The sequence below is a fragment of the Ranitomeya imitator genome, chromosome 5, assembly GCF_032444005.1.
Source record: "Ranitomeya imitator isolate aRanImi1 chromosome 5, aRanImi1.pri, whole genome shotgun sequence".
Lineage (NCBI taxonomy): Eukaryota > Metazoa > Chordata > Amphibia > Anura > Dendrobatidae > Ranitomeya > Ranitomeya imitator.
In genome coordinates, this window is record NC_091286.1 from 166,605,245 (window position 1) to 166,632,937 (window position 27,693).

Here is a 27,693-nt window from a genome sequence, read left to right on the forward strand (position 1 = left end):
TATATGCTCTCACGTAATCAAGGAATTCCAGGCAGCGTCCTTCATTCAGAATCCAGCAAAAGCAGAGTGGACCTCCTGAAACACGGGGGGTACTGAAAGAGGTACTACAGCACAGTAGACCCCGTTACAGGGGTTAAGCGTAAAAGGGAATGTACCAGAAGTTAAGAAGCAGATGATTCACTTTGGAATTAGCAGACCCGTGGAAGTTCAAGTTCTGATACCCAAACCTTACAGTATATACCAAAATTGGATCGAGAACCCAAGCCCCATTGAATAAGAATAAGCATTATGCTTATATGGCACTTCCGGGTCTGGACCCACTTGCGCTTGCGCAAAACTAATGACAAGACGCTGTCCCATCATGGAGTTTGTTGGCTGGACAAACTGTTACGGATCTGCAACACAGGACTAAGGTAGAAGGGGGAAAACTGACCCTGCACTATTACTAGGCTGAAACCCTTCGATGGAGTGGGCGACCCATTCCTTGCGAATAAACCCACCGACGATCCTAGGTTAATCTCAAGCAAAGACCTGTAGATAAGGGGAAGGGGTTCCCTAAAAGAACTAAGGACTGGGTACAAAAACGGGTCACCTCCTAATAGAAAACAAAGAGAAGGCTGCAGAAACCAATAGAAAACAAAAACTAAGGCTAGCAGAACCAGAGGTACCAGCACTGCACAAATAACACACACAGAAGACAAAGCAAAGCACCAAGCTAGAGCTCAAGCAGATTAACACTTATGTTCAGCAAGGACTGGGAAGGCAGGTACTGGTTAATAAAGAGTGATACAAACACCTGACCCAAGACTCAAGACAAACCCAGCACCAGAGGAAAAAGATCAGCAGCCAGAACTCCACAAGAAAATGGCGGATAGTCACAAACTAAACAGATTCTAACAGAAACAGCTAGCAATCGTGCTAGCAGTTTAAAGCGGTGGTACATTTGGTCTTAGGCCATGCAGGAAAAGGAGGATCCCGACCGGGACAGCGGGACAGAGTCTCAAAATTGGGACTGTCCCACTGGATCCGGGAGGGTTGGGAGTTATGCATATGTGAATCCACTCCCTACACACACATAGCTCCGCTTCATACACCTTGTATACACGCGGCTGTGCTCTGTACACCTCGTACACACATGGCTCTGCTCCGTACACCTCATACACACACAGCTCCACTCCGTACACCTTGTACACACACGGCTTCACTCCATACACCTCGTACACAAACGGCTCTGCTAAATCCACACTGTAAACCCCTCCTGACCCCACACATAAACTTACCCTCATCCAGCACCATGACAACAAGTACAGCAGATTCCTGTCCTACATACACGGAGGCCCCTGATCATGTGACTCCTGACTCCTCTCCTCCGGTGACCTCATCACAGGTCCTGTCCTACATACATGGAGGTCCCTGATCATGTGACCCCTGACTCCTTTCCTCCTGTGACCTCATCACAGGTCCTGTGTACACATAGCAGCTATATGTGGTGTGCGGCACTGCGGGTGGAGGTATGTGGCTCTGCAGTGCAGGAAAAGTAAGATCCCGCCCATGACAGCAGCACAGACTCTCAAAATCGGGACTGCCCCGCTGGATCCGAGTGGGTTGGGAGGTCTGAAAATACTAATAAAGTGAAATAAAGTAATATGGTCAGCTACATTAGGAAAAATGGTCCAGACTTTCAACAGTGCGCACAGGGTCGAAGATTCAATCCAGTCGGCTCAATTTGAGATAGAGATCCAAATAATCATAAGAAAGCTCTCGTGACTGGCACAATGTTCAGTGTAGCCCAGCCTTCTTTCACAAAGTATGCCAAGCCAGTGGACGTGAGTTTCCTGCCTTCAATCTTCAATAAAGGACACTGTAGGAGAGAAGAGTCTTATCCAATGGAGATTTTAGGGTATACAATCAGATTGCACTCACCTGATGTATCTTTTCATTTAGAGCATAAAACTCATAGTCGACAGCTGCTGCAGATCCACAGGTCAAACCGGTGACCAACACGTAATATAAAAAACTGGGAAATTCGTGGATACCATCCATGCTGCTGTATAAATGAAGGTCCAGGTTGAAGATAAAGAATGGTGATTTATTCTCAACGCGTTTCGAAGTCAACAGGACTTCTTTCACAGGAGAAAGTCAAATCGACTTTCCGGCATATAAATCTGGACTGATAATTCTGTGGTGCAGCCACAAGGCGCCACTTCAGCATATAAGTCCATAGTGCTGCTGATTCTGTGCTACAGCGACCAATTTAATTCTTTGTGCTAATTGTGTGGTCCCGCCACCAGTTAACATTTGAACATATAAATCTGCAGTTCGCAGAGGTGCAAGGGTTGCCTAGCCTGGACCTTTTTTGAGACCGCAAAGGATGACCCAAATCACGTTATCTGCCAACTTTGTAAAACACAACTCAATAGAGGCAAAATTTCCAATAATTTGATTACTATATGCATGAACTGGCACATGCGTCAGCATGTGTTAGTTTGGGAAACTCACTGCTCTAAAATGTGGCCTAGCAGGCCTCGCCAGCCATCTACCGCCCCATCAACTGCTGCTTCCTTCTTCATCTCCGTGGCAAGTGTTCTCACACAAGTCTCTGTCCGCTGACCCTCCTCTTATTTATGCTACAGTTGGGGTGAGTGAGTTGGTAAGGTGTTACGAAAGTGGACATGCCTGCTGTTTTTGACTGATCTCATACACCGAGCACAACACGTCTTTCTCAATCTCCGCCTGCACCTCACTCACAGTCCAGCAGTTTGTCGTGTACACCCTACTCCATCCTCTCTCAGCACAGCAGCCAGCCCTCGGTCCCGCAGTGGTGGACACGTAAAAGATTTTTTACTCCTACAGATGCCAAAGCTAAGTGCTCGAACTTCACCATCTCCAATCTGTTGGCCACGGAAATGCTGCCTTCCCGTTTTTGTTTCCAAAAGGTGATGGCCATCACATTCCTCCAGTACCAGTTTCCCAGTCTCCATTACTTCCCTAAGAAAGCTGTGCCTGCACTATACCAGCATGTTGCAGACAAAATCACCCGTTCCTTTCAAAAAATCCATGTCTGACAGGGTGCATTTCACCATTGACACCTGGATGACCAAGCATGGCCAGGGGCGTTACAGCTCGCTGACTGGGCACTGGGTAACTTTGGTGGCTCCAGGGTCTGGCGGGGAAGGAGCTGCTCCACAATTTTTTAAATCTCCAAGACTCACAGGACAAACTTCTGTATCTAATACTTCCCCCACAGCTTCTGCCTCCTTTAGGGCCTCCACCTGCGCCATCAACCTCTCCGTTAATGAGACACACGTTCCAACAGTGCAGAAAGAATCACAACCCACCTCTGTACTAAGTAGCCAGGGCTCACAGCAATCAGGCAGTGTTTAAATTAATATGCCTTGGGAATTGCATTGCAGTCACACAGCTCAAGAGTTGTGGACAGCTATCCATGCCGAGTTTGAGCAATGGTTGTCTTCCCTGAACCTGGAGCCAGGGAGGCTGTGTGCGACAATGGTGCAACCCTGGTGGCGGCCGTATGTCAGGGCAACCTCACACACGGGCCTTGCATGACTCACATGCACAACCTGGTGTTACAGCAATACCTCCACCTGGATGTGCTCCTGCAGATTTCACGGTCGCTGTGTGCTCATTTCTGCCGTTCATCAACTTGCATCACTACAGATGTCTTTTGGCCAGTTAATATGCGATGTGCCGACATGGTGGAATTCCATTCTGCATATGTTGTAGTGAATGTGGCAGCAGTGATGAGCCCTAGTGCAGTATGTCATTTTGCATTGCATGGGCAAACGCAGTACGGAAGTGGTGAAAATCACGCTCGCAGAGTGGGCACAGATTAAGGACCTCTCCACCCTTCTGAAATGGCTACTAAGACAGTTAGCATTGATGATGCCATCATCAGCATCACTGTTCTGGTTATGAATAGTCTGCGGGATGAGGTGGTGGTCCCAGAGGATGAGGAGGATGCAGAAGGGATAACAATGTCCCTACATTTTGTAATGTCGTCGCACAGGTGGGTGCCATGTGAGGGCGGATTACAGCGATTGAGGGGAGCTCATGGTCTGACACAAACTGTTAATGAAGGTGCTGGAGTCGAGGAACAAATGGAAGAGGAAGAGGTGATGGGATGGACGCGCAACAGCCAGGAGATGAAGAGGATATTGATCCCCTCTCTGTTGACCGTGGTTGGCTGGAGGGGACAGAGGGAGGAAGCTTAAATGTTACCCCACCACCAACACTACATGGACTTGGACATCATGAAGCGCCCGTCACATGAGCGTCTTCTTGCTGCACTATCTGCAATACATGATGCTCATCTTGTTAGGACTAGAAATAGTGCTGACTTCTGGGCTGCCACTCTGTTAGATACGGTACCAGAGTAAATTTTATCAGACGCTTCTCCCCCTGGAAAGGGACACGCGCATGCTGGAGTATCAAAACACACTTGCAGACAATCTTGAGGGTATGTGCACACGTTCAGGTTACGTCAGGATTTCTTGCAGAAATTTCCTGACGAAAAACGGAAATTTCTGCCAGAAATCTGAATGCGTTTTTTGTGGGGGGGTTTTTTGCGTTTTTTCCCAATGCATAGAATAGCGGGAAAAACGCAGAAAAAAACGCAAAATTAATGAACATGCTGCTTTTTTACCGCGATGCGTTTTTTTTTGCGGAAAAAAACGCATCGTGTGCACAAAAATTGCAGAATGCATTCTAAATGATAGGATGCATATGTCTGTGTTTTTAATGCGTTTTTATAGCGTTTTTATTGTGAAAAAACGTGAAAAAAACGCGAAAAAACCTGAACGTGTGCACATACCCTAAGGGTGGTTTTCCCCAAGGCAGCAGTGAGGCACACAGTGTGCATCGCAGTTCTAGACTTCCAAACCTGAGAACATTGAGTGTCAATGCAGAAACATTAGCAGCAGCTGCGTAAGTGGCAGAAGAAATTTCTGAGTTGTTTCACACATTTTTAGACCATCTAGTGCACCAGCAGAACAGAATACAAAGTCTGTCACGTAACAATTAAAAGTAAAAAAAAATTGCAGAAAAAAATCCAGCTCACCGCAGTAGAATCTAGTGGCCGTGCATGGAAATGTGTATGTTGCTTTCCTATGCTGTTATTGTGAATATTTATACAATGCTGCTATGTGCATAATATGATGTACAGTGGGGCAAAAAAGTATTTAGTCAGTCAGCAATAGTGCAAGTTCCACCACTTAAAAAGATGAGAGGCATCTGTAATTTATATCATAGGTAGACCTCAACTATGGGAGACAAACTGAGTAAAAAAAATCCAGAAAATCACATTGTCTGTTTTTTTAACATTTTATTTGCATATTATGGTGGAAAATAAGTATTTGGTCAGAAACAAAATTTCATCTCAATACTTTGTAATATATCCTTTGTTGGCAATGACAGAGGTCAAACGTTTTCTGTAAGTCTTCACAAGGTTGCCACACACTGTTGTTGGTATGTTGGCCCATTCCTCCATGCAGATCTCCTCTAGAGCAGTGATGTTTTTGGCTTTTTGCTTGGCAACACGGACTTTCAACTCCCTCCAAAGGTTTTCTATAGGGTTGAGATCTGGAGACTGGCTAGGCCACTCCAGGACCTTGAAATGCTTCTTACGAAGCCACTCCTTTGTTGCCCTGGCGGTGTGCTTTGGATCATTGTCATGTTGAAAGACCCAGCCACGTTTCATCTTCAATGCCCTTGCTGATGGAAGGAGGTTTGCACTCAAAATCTCACGATACATGGCCCCATTCATTCTTTCATGTACCCGTATCAGTCGTCCTGGCCCCTTTGCAGAGAAACAGCCCCAAAGCATGATGTTTCTACCACCATGCTTTACAGTAGGTATGGTGTTTGATGGATGCAACTCAGTATTCTTTTTCCTCCAAACACGACAAGTTGTGTTTCTACCAAACAGTTCCAGTTTGGTTTCATCAGACCATAGGACATTCTCCCAAAACTCCTCTGGATCATCCAAATGCTCTCTAGCAAACTTCAGACGGGCCCGGACATGTACTGGCTTAAGCAGTGAGATACATCTGGCACTGCAGGATCTGAGTCCATGGTGGCGTAGTGTGTTACTTATGGTAGGCCTTGTTACATTTGTCCCAGCTCTCTGCAGTCCATTCACTAGGTCCCCCCGCGTGGTTCTGGGATTTTTGCTCACCGTTCTTGTGATCATTCTGACCCCACGGGGTGGGATTTTGCGTGGAGCCCCAGATCGAGGGAGATTATCAGTGGTCTTGTATGTCTTCCATTTTCTAATTATTGCTCCCACTGTTGATTTCTTCACTCCAAGCTGGTTGGCTATTGCAGATTCAGTCTTCCCAGCCTGGTGCAGGGCTACAATTTTGTTTCTGGTGTCCTTTGACAGCTCTTTGGTCTTCACCATAGTGGAGTTTGGAGTCAGACTGTTTGAGGGTGTGCACAGGTGTCTTTTTATACTGATAACAAGTTTAAACAGGTGCCATTACTACAGGTAATGAGTGGAGGAAGGAGGAGACTCTTAAAGAAGAAGTTACAGGTCTGTGAGAGCCAGAAATCTTGATTGTTTGTTTCTGACCAAATACTTATTTTCCACCATAATATGCAAAAAAAATGATAAAAAAACAGACAATGTGATTTTCTGGATTTTTTTTTCTCAGTTTGTCTCCCATAGTTGAGGTCTACCTATGATGTAAATTACAGACGCCTCTCATCTTTTTAAGTGGTGGAACTTGCACTATTGCTGACTGACTAAATACTTTTTTGCCCCACTGTATATAATTGTGATTTGGTGTACCTGTTTAATAGGGAAAGTGTAGTACCCATCGCCACTAGATAGGAGAGTTATAGTATATGTAATATAGTAAGTGAAACCAGTTAGTAAATAGTTAATATAGGAGGGGTCACTGTGGTTAAGAGAGGGAGAACTTCCTGATTTCTAGGAGAAGGCCCGGGTGCCCAGACAGTCCACATGGGCTTAAGTGCCCAGGACGACAGCAGCGACCATGCAACGTTCACTCCGTCATCATCTCACGAGACCGCAATGCATTCTTGGGACCGGAGCGACGCGAGGAGCATCGCTAAACGCCTCGCCTGGATTCGGGGGCCGCCGGGAGGTGAGTATATAACTATTTTTTATTTTAATTATTTTTTTTAACAGGGATATGGTGACCATATTGCTATATACTATGTGGGCTGTGTTATACAATACGTGGGCTGTGCTATATACTGCATGGGCTGTGTTATATACTGTGTGGGCTGTGTTATATACTACGTCACTGTACTATATACTACGTGGGCTGTGCTATATACTACATCGTTGTGCTACTGTATATACTACATGGGCTGTGTTATATATTGCGTGAGCTGTGTTATATACTGCGTCTCTGTGCTATATACTATGTGGGCTGTGCAATATATTACGTGGCTGGGCAATGTACTACGTGGGTGTGTTATATACTTCGTGAGCTGTGCTATATACTACGTGAGCTGTGCTATATACTACGTAGCTGTGCAATATATTCTGTGGCTGGGCAATATACTACTTGGCTGTGTTATATACTGCGTGAGCTGTGCTATATACTACGTGGCTGTGTTATATACTACGTGAGCTGTGCTATGTACATGGCTGGGCAATATACTACGTGGCTGTGCTATATACTATGTGGCTGTGTTATATACTGTGTCTCTGTGCTATATACTACGTGGGCTGTGCTATATAATATGTAGCTGTGCAATATATTACGTGGCTGGGCAATACTATGTGGCTGTGTTATATAATGCGTGAGCTGTGCTATATACTACATGGGCTGTGCTATACACTATGTGGCTGTGTTATATACTATGTGACTGTGTTATATAATATGTGGGCTGTGTTATATACTATGTGGGCTGTGCTATATACTACATAGCTGTGCAATATACATGGCTGGGCAATATACTATGTGGCTGTGTTATATACTACGTGGGTACTGTTATATACTGCATGGGCTGTGCTATATACTACATGGGCTGTGTTAAACACTGTGTGGGTTGTGATATATACTGTGTGGGCTGTGTTATAAACTGCGTGGGCTGTGTTATATACTATGTTGGCTGTGTTATACACTGCATGGGCTGTGTTATATACTACGTGGGCTGTGCTATATACTATGTAGCTGTGCAATATACATAGCTGGGCAATATACTACGTGGCTGTGTTATATACTACGTGGGCTGTGTTATACACTGCATGGGTGGGGCTATATACTACGTGGGCTGTTATACACTGCATGGGCTGTGTTATATACTACATGGGCTGTGCTTTATACTACATGGGCTGTGCTATATGCTACGTGGCTGTGTTAAATGCTACGTGGCTGTGCTGTATGCTATGTGGGCTGTGTTATATACTATGTGGCCTGTGCTATATACTACGTGGCCTGTGCTATATGCTACGTGGCTGTGCTATATGCTATGTGGGCTGTGTTATATGCTACATGGGCTGTGTTATATTTCTCTGCTGTATCTGTGCATCATGAATCGTGGTATGTGTTAAAGAGGGGGGCCCACTGAGACTCTTTCGCCCGGGGCCCTCAAAAACCTGGAGATGGCCCTGGCTTCACTGATTGGTCTGTTGTGAATTCTGCTCTTGGGCTCCCTCCGGTGGTTGTAAGTGGTACTTTTGTGAGTTCTGCTCTTGGGCTCCCTCTTGTGGTTTCTAGTGGTATGGCTGCTCCTTGGAGTTAGCTGTCATCAGCTGCCTCCACTTATTGTCCGCTATTTAAGTCTGGCTCTTTCTTCAGCCTGTGCCACTTGTCAATGTTCCTGGCTGGATTCACATCTCTGCTTGGATTCTCCTGGTTTCCTGACCAGTTCTGCAAAGATAAGTTCTGGCTTTGCTCATTTCAGTCCACATGTTGTGGACTTATTGTTCTGTGCATTCTATATTTGTCCAGCTTGTCAGTATGGATTTTTTCTGTTAGCTGGAAGCTCTGGGAAGCAGATTTACCCTCCACACCTTTAGTCAGGTGTGGAGATTTTGTAAACTCTGTGTGGATTGTTTTGTAGTTTTTATACTGACCGCACAGTATCCTTTCCTGTCCTATCTATCAAGCTAGACTGGCCTCCTATGCTAAAATCTGATTTCATTTCTGCGTATGTTATTTTCCCCTCCTCTCACCGTCAATATTTGTGGGGGGCTATCTTTCCTTTGGGGATTTTCTCTGAGGCAAGATAGGTTTCCTGTTTCCATCTTTAGGGAAAGTTAGATCTTAGGCTGTGCCGAGGGGTATAGGGAGCGTCAGGTACCCCCACGGCTATTTTTAGTTGCGCTGCTAGGTTCAGGGGTTGCGGTCAGTACAGATACCACCTCCTTCAGAGCTTGTCTCATGTTGTTCCTAAACGACCAGATCATAACAGTACAAGTGGCCATTGACGAATTAAATGTATCTCAAAAGAAAGAAAAGAAAGTTTCGAACCATTTTTTTTTCTGTGCTTTGGTTTGTCTTTTTTTTTTCCTCTTGATATCTGGGTGGTCCAGGATATATGTTTTGGCATGGATGTTCAGGGTTTGTTTTCTCATGTGGATCAACATGCTGCAAGAGTACAGAATATCCAGGACTATGTTGTCCAGACTCCGGCTTTAGAGCCCAGAATTCCTACTCCTGATTTGTTTTTTGGGGACAGATCCAAGTTTTTGAACTTTAAAAATAACTGCAAATTGTTTTTTGCTTTGAAACCCCGTTCTTCTGGTGATCCCATTCAGCAGGTGAAAATCATCATATCCTTGCTGCGTGGTGATCCTCAAGACTGGGCTTTTTCTCTTGAAACAGGGGATCCAGCATTATTGAATGTAGATGCATTTTTTCAAGCGCTCGGATTGTTGTATGACGAACCTAATTCTGTGGATCATGCAGAAAAGACCCTTTTGGCCTTGTGTCAAGGTCAGGAAGCGGCAGAGTTATACTGCCAGAAATTTAGAAAATGGTCTGTGCTCATTAAATGGAATGAAGAGGCTCTGGCTGCTATTTTCAGAAAAGGTCTTTCTGAAACCCTTAAAGATGTTATGGTGGGCTTTCCTACGCCTGCCGGTTAGAGCGAATCTATGTCTCTAGCCATTCAGATTTATCGGCGTCTGCGCGAGCGCAAAGCTGTGCACCATATGGCAGTATCCTATGAGCATAGTCCTGAACCTATGCAATGTGATAGGATTTTGACTAGAATAGAACGGCAGGAATTCAGAAGTCAGAATAGGCTGTGTTTTTACTGTGGTGATTCGGCTCATGTTATCTCTGATTGCCCTAAGCGTACTAAGAGAGTCGCTAGGTCTGTTACCATTAGTACTATACAGCCTAAATTTCTCTTATCTGTGACCCTGATTTGCTCATTGTCGTCCATTTCTGTCATGGCATTTGTGGATTCAGGCGCTGCCCTGAACTTAATGGACTTAGAATTCGCCAGGCGCTGTGGTTTTTCCTTGCAGCCTTTGCAGAGCCCTATTCCTTTGAGGGGCATTGATGCTACACCCTTGGCCAAGGATAAACCTCAGTACTGGACACAGATGACTATGTACATGGCTCCTGCACATCAGGAAGATTGCAGTTTTCTGGTGTTGCATAACCTGCATGATGTTGTTGTGCTGGGATTTCCATGGTTACAGGAACATAATCCGGTGCTGGATTGGAAAACTATGTCGGTGACTAGTTGGGGTTGTCGAGGAGTACATAGTGATGTTCCTTTGATGTCAATTTCCTCTTCCCCGTCTTCTGAGGTCCCTGAGTTTTTGTCGGATTTCCAGGATGTATTTGATGAGCCCAAGTCCAGTTCCCTTCCCCCACATAGGGACTGTGATTGTGCTATTAACTTGATTCCAGGTTGTAAGTTCCCTAAAGGCCGACTTTTCAATCTGTCTGTGCCAGAGCATGCCGCCATGCGGAGCTATGTTAAGGAATCTTTGGAGAAAGGGCATATTCGGCCGTCTTCGTCACCATTGGGAGCGGGTTTCTTTTTTGTTGCTAAGAAGGATGGCTCCTTGAGACCCTGTATAGATTATCGTCTTCTTAATAAGATCACGGTCAAATTCCAATACCCCTTGCCTCTGCTTACTGATTTGTTTGCTCAGATTAAGGGGGCTAGTTGGTTTACTAAGATTGACCTCCGAGGGGCATATAATCTTGTTCGTATTAAACAGGGTGATGAATGGAAAACTGCATTTAATACGCCCGAAGGCCATTTTGAATACCTTGTGCTGCCATTCGGGCTCTCTAATGCTCCATCAGTGTTCCAGTCTTTCATGCATGATATTTTCTGCAATTATCTTGATAAATTCATGGTCGTATATTTGGATGATATTTTGATTTTTTCCAATGATTGGAAGTCTCATGTGAAGCAGGTCAGGATGGTGTTCCAGATCCTTCGTGATAATGCTTTATTTGTGAAGGGGTCTAAGTGCCTATTCGGAGTTCAGAAGGTCTCTTTTTTGGGTTTTATTTTTTCTCCCTCGTCTATAGAAATGGATCCTGTTAAGGTCCAAGCTATTCATGACTGGATCCAACCCACATCTGTGAAGGGACTTCAAAAATTTTTGGGCTTTGCTAATTTCTATCGCCGTTTCATTACCAACTTTTTCAGTGTGGTTAAGCCCCTTACTGATTTGACGAAGAAAGGCGCTGATGTGACGAATTGGTCCTCTGAGGCTGTTGAGGCCTTTCAGGAGCTTAAACGCCGATTTACTTCTGCCCCTGTATTGCGTCAACCGGATGTTTCTCTTCCTTTTCAGGTTGAGGTCGACGCTTCTGAGATTGGGGCAGGGGCCGTTTTGTCTCAGAGGGAGTCTGATGGTTCTTTGATGAAACCGTGTACTTTTTTTTCCAGAAAGTTTTCGCCTGCGGAACGCAATTATGATGTCGGCAATCGGGAGTTGTTGGCTATGAAGTGGGCGTTTGAGGAGTGGCGACATTGGCTTGAGGGAGCTAAACACCGTGTTGTTGTCCTGACCGATCATAAGAAGCTGATTTACCTCGAGTCAGCCAAGCAGCTGAATCCTAGACAGGCTCGATGGTCTCTGTTTTTCTCCCGTTTTGATTTTGTGGTCTCGTATCTTCCGGGATCTAAGAATGTTAAGGCTGATGCCCTCTCTAGGAGTTTTTCGCCTGATTCTCCTGGAGTCCTGGAGCCGGTTGGCATTCTTAAGGAGGGGGTGATTCTTTCTGCTATCTCCCCTGATTTGCGGCGGGTGCTTCAGGAATTTCAGGCTGATAGGCCTGACCGCTGTCCAGTGGGGAAGCTGTTTGTTCCTGATAGATGGACAAGTAAGGTAATTTCTGAGGTTCATTGTTCAGTGTTGGCTGGTCATCCTGGGATTTTTGGTACCAGAGATTTGGTTGCTAGGTCCTTTTGGTGGCCTTCCTTGTCTCGCGATGTGCGTGCTTTTGTGCAGTCCTGTGGGACTTGCGCCCGGGCCAAGCCTTGCTGTTCCCGCGCTAGTGGGTTGCTTTTGCCTTTGCCGGTCCCTGAGAGGCCCTAGACGCATATTTCCATGGATTTTATTTCGGATCTTCCTGTTTCCCAGAAGATGTCTGTTATCTGGGTTGTTTGTGACCGGTTCTCTAAAATGGTCCATCTGGTACCTTTGCCTAAGTTGCCTTCCTCCTCAGATCTGGTTCCATTGTTTTTTTCAGCATGTGGTTCATTTGCATGGCATTCCGGAGAATATTGTGCCTGACAGAGGTTCTCAGTTTGTCTCTAGATTTTGGCGGGCCTTTTGTGCTAGGATGGGCATTGATTTGTCTTTTTCTTCGGCGTTTCATCCTCAGACTAATGGCCAAACTGAGCGAACTAATCAGACCTTGGAGACCTATTTGAGATGCTTTGTGTCTGCTGATCAGGATGATTGGGTGTCTTTCTTGCCGTTGGCCGAGTTTGCCCTTAATAATCGGGCTAGTTCGGCTACTTTGGTTTCACCTTTCTTTTGTAATTTTGGTTTTCATCCTCGTTTTTCTTCTGGGCAGGTTGAGCCTTCTGATTGTCCTGGTGTTAATTCTGTGGTGGACAGGCTGCAGCAGATTTGGACTCATGTGGTGGCCAATTTGACGTTGTCTCAGGAAAGGGCTCAACGTTTTGCTAACCGCCGTCGGCGTGTTGGTCCCCGGCTTCATGTGGGGGATTTGGTTTGGTTGTCTTCTCGTCATGTTCCTATGAAGGTTTCTTCTCCTAAGTTTAAGCCTCGGTTTATTGGTCCTTATAAAATTTCTGAAATTATTAATCCGGTGTCTTTTCGTTTGGCTCTTCCTGCATCTTTTGCCATTCATAATGTTTTCCATAGATCTTTGTTGCGGAGATATGTGGTGCCTGTTGTTCCCTCGGTTGACCCTCCTGCCCCGGTGTTGGTTGAGGGAGAGTTGGAATATGAGGTTGAGAAGATTTTGGATTCTCGTTTTTCGAGGCGGAGGCTTCAGTATCTTGTCAAGTGGAAGGGTTATGGCCAGGAGGATAATTCTTGGGTTGTTGCCTCCGATGTCCATGCTACCGATTTGGTTCGTGCTTTTCACTTGGCTCGTCCTGATTGGCCTGGGGGCTCTGGTGAGGGTTCGGTGACCCCTCCTCAAGGGGGGGGTACTGTTGTGAATTCCGCTCTTGGGCTCCCTCCGGTGGTTGTAAGTGGCACTTTTGTGAGTTCTGCTCTTGGGCTCCCTCTTGTGGTTTCTAGTGGTATGGCTGCTCCTTGGAATTAGCTGTCATCAGCTGCCTCCACTTATTGTCCGCTATTTAAGTCTGGCTCTTTCTTCAGCCTGTGCCACTTGCCAATGTTCCTGGCTGGATTCATATCCCTGCTTGGATTCTCCTGGTTTCCTGACCAGTTCTGCAAAGATAAGTTCTGGCTTTGCTCATTTCAGTCCACATGTTGTGGACTTATTGTTCTGTGCATTCTATATTTGTCCAGCTTGTCAGTATGGATTTTTTCTGTTAGCTGGAAGCTCTGGGAAGCAGATTTACCCTCCACACCTTTAGTCAGGTGTGGAGATTTTGTAAACTCTGTGTGGATTGTTTTGTAGTTTTTATACTGACCGCAAAGTATCCTTTCCTGTCCTATCTATCAAGCTAGACTGGCTAAAATCTGATTTAATTTCTGCGTATGTTATTTTCCCCTCCTCTCACCGTCAATATTTGTGGGGGGCTATCTTTCCTTTGGGGATTTTCTCTGAGGCAAGATAGGTTTCCTGTTTCCATCTTTAGGGGAAGTTAGATCTTAGGCTGTGCCGAGGGGTCTAGGGAGCGTCAGGTACCCCCCACGGCTATTTTTAGTTGCGCTGCTAGGTTCAAGGTTTGCGGTCAGTACAGATACCACCTCCTTCAGAGCTTGTCTCATGTTGTTCCTAAACCACCAGATCATAACATTGGTCACGCCCGGCCGCCCGCGAACAATCAGCGACAAGTACAGTCCGGACGCGAATTGGCGCGGAATTTGAACCACGCTTTGCTGCTTGGTTGCGCCTGGCCATCTGAATCCTGTGTATAAATTGCATTATTCTGAAAACTTCATAAATAAACAACATACATATTGTAGAATACCCGATGCGTTAGAATCGGGCCACCATCTAGTACTGTATAATGGCCACACATGATGCTCCATACTGTATAATGGCCACACAGTGCTCCATACTGTATAATGGCCCCACATGATGCTCAATATTGTGTAATGGCAACATAGTGCTCCATACTGTATAATGGCCCCACATGATGCTCCATACTGTATAATGGTCACACAGTGCTCCATACTGTATAATGGCCACACATGATGGTACGTACAGTATAATGGCCACACAGTGCTCCATACTGTTTAATGGCCACACATGATGCTCAATATTGTGTAATGGCAACATAGTGCTCCATACTGTATAATGGCCCCACATGATGCTCCATACTGTATAATGGTCACACAGTGCTCCATACTGTATAATGGCTACACATGACGATACCAGTGTACAGTCAGGGCTGTAGATGTGTCCCAGCAGCTCTGCTTACAAAGCAGGCAAAGATTTCACCACCTGTCGCTGTCCACACTGCTGCCTCACAGATCCTGCACATTGCAATGTAGCCCAGCTCTGCGAAACTCTGCATGCACTCAGAAAACACCACTATCTACTGGCTCCACTCCATAAGTAATATATAAAGAATCCATATATATATATACACTGTGTGCAAAATTATTAGGCAAGTTGTATTTTAGAGGATTATTTTTATTATTGATCAACAACTATGTTCTCAATCAACCCAAAAGACTCATAAATATCAAAGCTTAATATTTTTGGAGGTTGGAGTGGGTTTTTTTAGATTTGGCTATCTTAGGAGGATATCTGTTTGTGCAGGTAACTATTACTGTGCAGAATTATTAGGCAACTTAATAAAAACCAAATATATTCCCATCTCACTTGATTATTTTCTCCAGGTAAACCAATATAACTGCACAAAATTTAGAAATAAACATTTCTGATATGCAAAAACAAACCCCCCAAACATTAGTGACCAATATAGCCACCTTTCTTTATGATGACACTCAACAGCCTTCCATCCATAGATTTGGTCAGTTGTTTGATCTGTTTACGTTCAACATTGTGTGCAGCAGCCACCACAGCCTCCCAGACACTGTTCCGAGAGGTGTACTGTTTTCCCTCCCTATAGATATCACATTTTATGAGGGACCACAGGTTCTGTATGGGGTTCAGGTCAGGTGAACAAAGGGGCCATGTCATTATTTTTTCTTCTTTGAGACGTTTACTGGCCAGCCACGCTGTGGAGTAGTTGGAGGCTTGTGATGGAGCATTGTCCTGCATGAAAATCATGTTTTTCTTGAACGATACCGACTACTTTCTGTACCACTGCTTGAAGAAGTTATCTTCCAGAAACTGGCAGTAGGTCTGGGAGTTGAGCTTCACTCCATCCTCAGCACGAAAAGGTCCAACAAGTTCATCTTTGATGATACCAGCCCATACCGGTACCCCACCTCCACCTTGCTGGCGTCTGAGTCGGAGTGGAGCTCTCTGCCCTTTACTGATCCAGCCTCTGGCCCATCAAGAGTCACTCTCATTTCATCAGTCCATAAAACCTTTAAAAAGTCAGTCTTAAGATATTTCTTGGCCCAGTCTTGATGTTTTATCCTATGTTTCTTGTTCAAAGGTGGTAGTTTTTCAGCCTTCCTTACCTTGGCCATGTCCCTGAGTATCGCACACCTTGTGCTTTTTGTTACTCCAGTAACGTTGCAGCTCAGAAATGTGGCAAAACTGGTGGCAAATGGCATCTTGGCAGCTTCACGCTTGATTATGCTCAATTCATTGGCCGTTATTTTGCGCCTTTTTGCCCAACACGCTTCTTGCGACCCTGTTGGCTATTTGCCATGAAACGCTTGATTGTTCAGTGATCACGCTTCAAAAGTTTGGCAATTTTAAGACTGCTGCATCCCTCTGCAATACATCTCACTATTTTGGACTTTTCAGAGCCTGTCAAATCTCTCTTCTGACCCATTTTGCCAAAGGAAAGGAAGTTGCCTAATAATTAAGCCCACCGTATATAGGGTGTGATGTCATTAGACAACACCCATCCTCATTACAGAGATGCACATCACCTGATTTACCTAATTGATAATTGGCTCTCAAGCCTGAACAGCTTGGAGTAGGACAACATGTATAAAAAGTATCATGTGATTAAAATACAACTTGCCTAGTTCTGCACACAGTGTATATATATATATATACTAGCTGAAGAGCCTGGCGTTGCCTGGGCATAGTAAATATCTGTGGTTAGTTATAGCACCTCACTTCTCTTATTTTCCTATCACGCCTCTCATTTTCCCCCTCACATCTCTCATTTTCTCCCTTACACCCCTCATTTTCCCCCTCACTCCTCTTATTTTCCCCCTCACTCCTCTCATTCCCCCCTAACACTTGTCATTTCGACCTCACAGCTGTCATTTTCCGATCACTCCACTATTTTCCCTCACTCCTCTCATTTTGCACTCACACCTTTTCATTTTCACCTCACACCCCTCATTTTCACCTCACACCTCTCATTTTCCCCTCAGTATATACATGTTTGTCATCTCCCTTATATATAGTATACACCTGTATGTCATCTCCTGTATATAGTATATACCTGTATGTCATCTCCCCTGTAAATAGTATATACCTGCTGTATGTCATCTCCTCCTGTATATTGTATATACCTACAGTCATGGCCAAAAGTTTTGACACCCCTGCAATTCTGTCAGATAATACTCATTTTATTCCTGAAAATGATTGCAAACACAAATTATTTGGTATTATTATTTTCATTTAATTTGTCTTAAATGAAAAAAAGAATTGTCCTAAAGCCAAATTGGATATAATTCCACACCAGAGATAAAAAAGGGGGTGGACAAAAGTATTGGCACTGTTCGAAAAATCATGTGATGCTTCTCTAATTTGTGTAATTAACAGCACCTGTAACTTACCTGTGGCACCTAACAGGTTTTGGCAATAACTAAATCACACTTGTAGCCAGTTGACATGGATTAAAGTTTAATCAACCGCTGTCCTGTGTCCTTGTGTGTACCACATTGAGCATGGAGAAAAGAAAGAAGACGAAAGAACTGTCTGAGGACTTGAGAAACCAAATTGTGAGGAAGCATGAGCAATCTCAAGGCTACAAGTCCATCTCCAAAGACCTGAATGTTCCTGTGTCTACCGTGCACAGTTTCATCAAGAAGTTTAAAGCCCATGACACTGTGGCTAACCTCCATAGATGTGGACAGAAAAGAAAAATTGACAAGAGATTTCAACGCAAGATTGAGCGGATGTTGGATAAAGAAGCTCGACTAACATCCAAACAAGTTCAAGCTGCCCAGCAGTCCGAGGGTACAACAGTGTCAACCCGTACTATCTGTCGGCATCTGAATGAAAAGGTACTGTATGGTAGGAGACCCAGGAAGACCCCACTTCTTACCCCGAGACATAAAAAAGCCAGGCTGGAGTTTGCCAAAACTTACCTGAAAAGCCTAAAATGTTTTGGAAGAATGTTCTCTGGTCAGATGAGACAAAAGTAGAGCTTTTTGGGCAAATGCATCAACATAGAGTTTACAGGAGAAAAAAAAGAGGCATTCAAAGAAAAGAACACGGTCCCTACAGTCAAACATGGTGGAGGTTACCTGATGTTTTGGGGTTGCATTGCTGCCTCTGGCACTGGACTGGTTGACCGAGTGCATGACATTATGAAGTCTGAAGACTAACAACAAATTTTGCAGCATAATGTAGGGCCCAGTGTGAGAAAGCTGGGTCTCTCTCAGAGGTCATGGGTCTTCCAGCAGGACAGTGACCCAAAACACACTTCAAAAAGAACTAGAAAATGGTTTGAGAGAAAGCACTGGAGACTTCTAAGGTGGCCAGCAATGAGTCCAGACCTCAATCCCATAGAACTCTTGTGGAGAGATCTAAAAATGGCAGTTTGGAGAAGGCACCCTTCAAATATCAGGGACCTGGAGCAGTTTGCCAAAGAAGAATGGTCTAAAATTCCAGCAGAGCATTGTAAGAAACTCATTGACGGTTACCGGAAGCGGTTGGTCGCAGTTATTTTGGCTAAAGGTTGTGCAACCAAGTATTAGGCTGAGGGTGCCAATACTTTTGTCTGGCCCATTTTTGGAGTTTTGTGTGAAATGATCAATGTTTTGCTTTTTGCTTCATTCTCTTTTGTGATTTTTCATTTAAGACAAATTAAATGAAGATAATAATGCCAAATAATTTGTGTTTGCAATCATTTTCAGGAAGAAAATGAGTATTATCTGACAGAATTGCAGGGGTGTCAATACTTTTGGCCATGACTGTACCTGTGTGTCATCTCCTCCTGTATATATTATGTACCTGTATGTCATCTCCTCCTGTATAGAGTATATACCTGTATGTCATCTCTTCTGTATATACTATATACCTGTATGTCATCTCCTCCAATAAATAGTATATACCTGTATGTCATCTCCTGTATATAGTATATACCTGTATGTCACCTCCCCTGTATATAGTATATATCTGCTGTATGTCATCTCCTCCTCTATATACCTGTGTCATCTGCTCCTGTATATAGTATATACCTGTGTCATCTGCTCCTGTATATAGTATATACCTGTGTGTCATCTCCTTCTGTATATAGTATATACCTGTGTGTCATCTCCTTCTGTATATAGTATATATCTATGTGTCATCTCCTCCTGTATATAGTATATACGTGTGTCATCTCCCCTGTATATAGTATATACCTGTGTGTCATCTCCTCCTGTATATAGTATATACCTGTGTGTCATCTCCTCCTGTATATAGTATATACAGTACAGACCAAAAGTTTGGACACACCTTCTCATTTAAAGATTTTTCTGTATTTTCATGAATATGAAAATTGTAAATTCACACTGAAGGCAACAAAACTATGAATTAACACATGTGGAATTATATACTTAACAAAAAAGTGTGAAACAACTGCAAACATGTCATATTCTAGGTTCTTCAAAGTAGCCACCTTTTGCTTTGATGACTGCTTTCCACAATCTTGGCATTCTCTTGATGAGCTTCAAGAGGTAGTCACCGGAAATGGTCTTCCAACAATCTTGAAGGAGTTCCCAGAGATGCCTAGCACTTGTTGGCCCTTTTGCCTTCACTCTGCTCACCCAAAATCATCTCAATTGGGTTCAGGTCAGGTGACCACCCCATTACTCTCATTCTTGGTCAAATAGCCCTTACTCAGCCTGGAGGTGTGTTTGGGGTCACTGTCCTGTTGAAAAATAAATGATGGTCCAACTAAACGCAAACCGGATGGAATAGCATGCTGCTGCAAGATGCTGTGGTAGCCATGGTGGTTCAGTATGCCTTCAATTTTGAATAAATCCCCAGCAGTGTCACCAGCAAAGCACCCCCACACCATCACACCTCCTCTTTCATGCTTCACGGTGGGAACCTGGCATGTAGAGTCCATCCGTTCACCTTTTCTGCATCGCACAAAGACATGGTGGTTGGAACCAAAGATCTCAAATTTGGACTCATCAGACCAAAGCACAGATTTCCACTGGTCTAATGTCCATTCCTTGTGTTCTTTAGCCCAAACAAGTCTCTTCTGCTTGTTGCCTGTCCTTAGCAGTGGTTTCGTAGCAGCTATTTAACCATGAAGGCCTGCTGCACAAAGTCTCCTCTTAACAATTGTTGTAGAGATGTGTCTGCTGCTAGAAGTCTGGGTGGCATTGACCTGGTCTCTAATCTGAGCTCCTGTTAACCTGCGATTTCTGAGGCTGGTGACTCGGATAAACTTATCCTCAGAAGCAGAGGTGACTCTTAGTCTTCCTTTCCTGGGGCAGCCCTCATGTGAGCCAGTTTCTTTGTAGCGCTTGATGGTTTTTGCAACTGCACTTGGGGACACTTTCAAAGTTTTCCCAATTTTTCGGACTGACTGACCTTCATTTCTTAAAGTAATAATGGCCACTCGTTTTTCTTTACTTAGCTGCTTTTTTCTTGCCATAATACAAATTCTAACAGTCTATTCAGTAGGACCATCAGCTGTGTATCCACCAGACTTCTGCTCAACACAACTGATGGACTCAACCCCATTTATAAGGCAAGAAATCCCACTTATTAAACCTGACAAGGCACACCTGTGAAGTGAAAGCTATTTCCGGAGTCTACCCCTTGAAGCCCATCAAGAGAATGCCAAGAGTCTGCAAATCAGTCATCAAAGCCAAAGGTGGCCTTGACTTTGAAGAACCTAGAATATAAGACATATTTTCAGTTTTTTCACACTTTTTTGTTAAGTATATAATTCCACATGTGTTAATTCATAGTTTTGATGCCTTCAGTGTGAATTTACAATTTTCATGGTCATAAAAATACAGAAAAATCTTTATACGAGAAGGTGTGTCCAAACTTTTGGTCTGTACTGTACCTGTGTGTCATAGTGACATCTATATATATAATTGTCTAAGGGTTTTTCCGTCTGTCTGTCTTTCTGTCTGTCTGTCTGTCCTGGAAATCCCGCCTCTCTGATTGGAACACATTGTTCAGCCCCCACATGTCTTTGTAACCACACACCCCCGTGCCGTGAAGATTTTTCTCACCAATAAATAACCTGCAAGAAGACCGGTGAGTGCTGCCGCTTTCTTTTCGTTTATACTCTATAAGGGTATGTGTCCACCTTCAGGATGGCCTTCTGGGATGCGATGATGCCGGATGTGTTCATAGCACACATCCGGGATCATCGCACCCATCGCATAGGGTCCTGTGCTATATCTTGCGGCGCCGCAGCGGCGCCACAAGATATACGGACATGCTGCGATCTGAAAAGACGCGCAGCATGTCCGGAGTCGCAGGGCCGCCGTGTGCGTGTTACCACGCATAGTGGAGACGGGATTTCATGAAATCCCCTCCACTATGCTGTAACATCTGGACGCTGCGTGTCTGACGCTGCGGCTCTATGCAGCGTCAGACACGCAGCGTTTCCTGCACGTGGAAACATACCCTTAGTCCATCTAGTTCAACCCATAGCCTAACCTAACTTGCCCTAACATGTTGATCCAGAGGAAGGCAAAAAAAAACCCATGTGGCAAAGAGTAAGCTCCACATTGGGGAAAAAAATTCCTTCCCGACTCCACATACGGCAATCACACTAGTTCCCTGGATCAACGCCCTATCAAGGAATCTAGTGTATATACCCTGTAACATTATACTTTTCCAGAAAGGTATCCAGTCCCCTCTTAAATTTAAGTAATGAATCACTCATTACAACATCATACGGCAGAGAGTTCCATAGTCTCACTGCTCTTACAGTAAAGAATCCGCGTCTGTTATTATGCTTAAACCTTTTTTCCTCCAAACGCAGAGGATGCCCCCTTGTCCCTGTTTCAGGTTTATGATTAAAAAGATCATCAGAAAGGTCTTTGTACTGTCCCCTCATATATTTATACATTAAAATAAGATCACCCCTTAGTCTTCGTTTTTCCAAACTAAATAGCCCCAAGTCCTCTAATAACCTTGGTCGCTCTTCTTTGCACCTGCTCTAGTTCAGCTATGTCTTTCTTATACACCGAAGACCCGAACTGTGCACAGTATTCTAAGTGTGGTCGAACTAGTGACTTGTATAGAGGTAAAATTATGTTCTCCTCATGAGCATCTATGCCTCTTTTCATGCATCCCATTATTTTATTTGCCTTTGTAGCAGCTGCCTGACACTGGCCACTGAATATGAGTTTGTCATCCACCCATACACCCAGGTCTTTTTCATTGACTTTTTTGCCCAGAGTTTTAGAATTAAGCACATAATTATACATCTTATTACTTCTACCCAAGTGCATGACCTTACATTTATCCCCATTAAAGCTCATTTACCATTTATCAGCCCAAGCTTCTAGTTTACATAAATCATCCTGTAATATAAAATTGTCCTCCTCTGTATTGATTACCCTGCAGAGTTTAGTGTCATCTGCAAATATTGAAATTCTACTCTGAATGCCCCCTACAAGGTCATTAATAAATATGTTAAAAAGAAGAGGGCCCAATACTGACCCCTGTGGTACCCCACTACTAACCGCTACCCAGTCCGAGTGTGCTCCATTAATAACCACCCTTTGTTTCCTATCCCTGAGCCAGCTCTCAACCCACTTGCACATATTTTCCCCTATCCCCATTATTCTCATTTTATGTATCAACCTTTTGTGTGGCTCCATATCAAAAGCTTTTGAAAAGTCCATATACACTACATCCTCTTCATAGAAACTGATCAAATTAGTCTGACATGAACGGTCCCTAGTAAACCCGTGCTGATACTGGGTCATGAGGTTATTCCTCTTCAGATACTCCAGCATAGCATCCCTTAGAATGCCCTCCAGGATTTTACCCACAGTAGAGGTTAAGCTTACTGGCCTATAATTTCCGAGTTCAGTTTTTGTCCCCTTTTTGAATATTGGCACCACATTTGCTATACGCCAGTCCTGCGGTACACACCCTGTTATTATGGAGTCTCCAAAGATTAAAAATAATGGTCTATCAATGACTGTACTTAATTCCTGCAGTACTCGAGGGTGTATCCCATCCGGGCCCGGAGATTTGTCAATTTTAGAGATTTTTAGATGCCGCCGCACTTCCTGCTGGGTTAAGCAGGTGATATTTAATTGGGAATTTTTATCACTAGTCATTTTGTCTGCCATGGGATTTTCTTGTGTAAATACTGATGAAAAAAAGTCATTTAGCATATTGGCTTTTTCCTCATCCTCATTCACCATTTCACCCAGACTATTTTTAAGGGGGCCAGCACTATCATTTTTAAGTTTCTTACTATTTATGTAGTTAAAGAATATTTTGGGATTATTTTTACTCTCTCTGGCAATGAGTCTCTCTGTCTCAATCTTAGCTGCCTTGATTTGCTTTTTACAGAATTTATTTATTTTTTTGTATTTATTTAATGCCTCCTCACTACCTACTTCCTTTAATTCCCATAATTTCCCACGGGATTAATAAAGTGTATCGTATCGTAATTCTCTAAATGCTTTCTTTTTGTCACTTATTGCACCCCTTACAGCTCTATTTAGCCATATTGGTTTCCTCCTATTCCTAGTATGTTTATTCCCATACGGTATATACTGTGCACAGGTCCTATCCAGTATGTTAATAAACATCTCCCATTTTCTTTGTGTATTTTTGTGTCTCAGGATATCGTCCCAGTTAATTTCACCAAGATCCTTTCTCATCCGTTGGAAATTTGCCCTCCTGAAGTTTAGTGTCCTTGTAACCCCTCATTTACACATCTTTTTAAAGGATACATGAAAACTTATTATTTTGTGATCGCTATTTCCCAAGTGACACCCAACCCTTATATTTGCTATGCGGTCTGGCCTGTTGGTTAATATTAGGTCTAGCAGTGCCCCCCTTCTTGTTGGGTCCTGAACCAGTTGTGAAAGGTAATTGTCTCTCATAGTTGTCAAAAACCGATTACCTTTGCTGGAACTGCAGGTTTCTGTTCCCCAATCTATTTCAGGGTAGTTGAAGTCCCCCATAATAATGACTTCTCCTTGAGTCGCAGCTTCATCTATTTGCTTTACGAGGATATTCTCCATTGCTTCCATTATTTTTGGAGATTTATAACAAACCCCATCAGTAATTTATTATTTTTCCCCCCTCCCCTTATCTCCACCCACAGGGATTCTACATTTTCATTAAATTCACCTATATTATCACGCAGGATGGGTTTTAAGGACGATTTTACATACAGACACACCCCTCCCCCTCGCTTACCTGTACGGTCATTTCTGAACAGGCTATAGCCCTGCAAGTTAACAGCCCAGTCATGGCTCTCTTCCAGCCACGTTTCAGATATCCCCATCATGTCATAATTATGCTCCAACAACATTAGTTCTAATTCGTCCATTTCATGTGTCAAGTTGTGTGTGTTGAGTTGCATGTGGCGACATGCACGTAGCGACTTTTGTGAGATGAGTTTTGTGTGACGACATGCGTGTAGTGACTTTTTGTGTGTCGAGTTGCATGTGACAGGTTAGTGTAGCAAGTTGTGTGCAGCAAGTTTTGCGCATGGCGAGTTTTGCGCACAGCGAGTTTTATGTTTGGTGCGTTTTGAGTATGTGCAAGTTTTGTGTGAGGCAACTTTTGCATGTGTTGCAACTTTTGTGCATGTGTTGCAACTTTTGTGCATGTGGCAATTTTTCCGCATGTGCAAGTTTTGCGTGTGGCGAGTTTTGCATGAGGTGAGTTTTGCCCGCGTGGCGAGTTTTGCGTGAGCCTAGTTTTGCATGTGGCGAGTTTTACGCGTGGCGAGTTTTGAGCGGCGACTTTTGTGTTTCGACTTTTATGTGGCGAGGTTGGTGTATGTGTGGTGAAATGTGTGCTGAGGGTGGTATATGTGTTCAAGCACGTGGTAGTGTGTGGCGCATTTTGTGTGTGTGTTCATATCCCCGTGTGTGGTGAGTATACCATGTCGGGGCCCCACCTTAGCAACTGTACGGCATATACTCTTTGGTGCCATCGCTCTCAGGCTGCCGTCACGCTAGCAGTATTTGGTCAGTATTTTACATCAGTATTTGTAAGCCAAAATAGTTAATAAATAACATTTCCCACATGTCTACTTTACATCAGCACAATTTTGGAAAAAACATTTTTTTTTTGTTAGGGAGTTATAAGGGTTAAAAGTTGACCAGCAATTTCTCATTTTTACAACACCATTTTTTTTTAGGGACCACATCACATTTGAAGTCATTTTGAGGGGTTTATATGATAGAAAATAATGAAGTGTGACACCATTCTAAAAACTACACCCCTCATGGTTCTCAAAACCACATTAAAGAAGTTTATTAACCCTTTACGTGCTTCACAGGAACTGAAACAATGTGGAAGGAAAAAATTAACATTTAACTTTTTTTTTGCAAACATTTTAATTCAGAACCATTTTTTTTATTTTCACAAGTGTAAAAACAGAAATGTAACCATTAATTTTTTTATGCAATTTCTCCTGAATACGCCAATACCCCATATGTGGGGGTAAACCACTTTTTGGGCGCACCGCAGAACTTGGAAATGAAGGAGCGCCGTTTGACTTTTTCAATGCAGAATTGGCTGGAATTGAGATTGGACGCCATGTCACGTTTAGAGAACCCCTGATGTGCCTAAACAGTGGAAACTCCCCACAAGTGACACCATTTTGGAAACTAGACCCCTTAAGGAACTTATCTAGATGTGTGGTGAGCACTTTAATCCCCCATGTGCTTCACAGAAGTTTATAACGTAGAGCCGTGAAAATAAAAAAATCGAATTTTTTTCTACAAAAATGATCTTTTTGCCCCCAAATTTTTGTTTTCACAAGGGTAACAGGATAAATTAGACCACAAAGTTGTTGTGCAATTTCTCCTGAGTACGCCAATACTCCATATGTGGGGGTAAACCACTGTTTGGGCGCACCGCAGAGCTTAGAAGAGAAGGAGTACCGTTTTACTTTTTCAATGTAGAATTGGCTGGAATTGAGATCGGACGCCATGTCGCGTTTATAGAGCCCCTGATGTGCCTAAACAGTAGAAACCCACCACAAGTGACCCCATTTTGGAAACTAGACCCCCCATGGAACTTATCTAGATGTGTGGTGAGAACTTTGAATGCCCAAGTGCTTCACGGAAGTTTAGAATGCAGAGTCGTGAAAATAAAAATATTTTTTTTCCCCAAAAAAGATTTTTAGCCCCCAAGTTTTTCTTTTCACAACGGTAACAAGAAAAATTGGACCCCAAAAGTTGTTGTCCAATTTGTCCTGAGTATGCTGGTACCCCATATGTGGGGGTAAACCACTGTTTGGGCGCACGGCAGAGCTCGGAAGGAGCGCCGTTTTGGAATGCAGACTTTGATAGAATGGTCTGTGGGCATCATGTTGCGTTTGCAGAGCCCCTGATGTACCTAAACAGTTGAAACCCTCCACTAGTGACCCCATTTTGGAAACTAGACCCCCCATGGAACTTATCTAGATGTGTGGTGAGAACTTTGAATGCCCAAGTGCTTCACAGAAGTTTAGAATGCAGAGTCGTGAAAATAAAAAAAAAATTTTTTTCCACAAAAAAGATATTGTAGCCCCCAAGTCTGTATTTTCACAAATGTAAAAGGAGAAATTGGATGACTAAAGTTGTTGTCCAATTTATCCTGAGTATGCTGATGCCCCATATGTGGGGGTAAACCACTGTTTGGGCGTACGGCAGAGCTCGGAAGGGAAGGAGCGCCGTTTTGGAATGCAGACTTAGATAGAATGGTCTGTGGGTGTTATGTTGCGTTTGCAGAGCCCCTGATGTACCTAAACAGTAGTAACCCCCCACAAGTGACCCCGTTTTGGAAAGTAGACCCCCCAAGGGACTTATATAGATGTGTGGTGAGAACTTTGAATGCCCAAGTGCTTCACAGAAGTTTATAATGCAGAGTCATGAAAATAAAATAAAAAAATTTTTTTCCACAAAAAATTTTTTGTAGCCCCCAAGTTTTTATTTTCACAAGGGTAACAGGAGAAATTGGAACCCAAAAGTTGTTGTCCAATTTATCCCGAGTACGCTGATGCCCCATATGTGGGGGTAACCCACTGTTTGGGTGCACGGCAGAGCTCAGAAGGGAGGGAGCACCATTTGACTTTTTGAGCGCAAAATTGGCTGTCGTGTTTGGAGACCCCCTGATATACCTAAACAGTGGAAACCCCCCAATTCTAGCTCCCCAAAACAACCCTAATGTCAACCCTAACCATAACCCTAATTCAACCCAACCCTAACCCTAAATTTAGCCCCAACCCTAACCCTAAATTTAGCCCCAACCGTAACCCTAAATTTAGCCCCAACCGTAACCCTAGCCCTAACCCTAACCCTAGCCCTAACCCTAACCCTAACCCTAGCCCTAACCCTAACCCTAGCCCTAACCCTAACCCTAACCCTAGCCCTAACCCTATGTCACGCCGAATACGGCGATAAAGGGGCAGGACGGCGTATTTGGAACCCGCACCTGTCCCTGCCACTAAAGGGGCCCTGGCTAACCCTTATCTCCGGGGTACCCTTGAAGGTAGGGAGGCCCGAGCTGCCAGCATAACCCTGTCTCCCATGCAGACCCTATAGTGACCCCCACTCCCACCAAGAGTGGACTGCACCAGAGAAAAACTATAACAACTTATAGGAAAACAAACAAT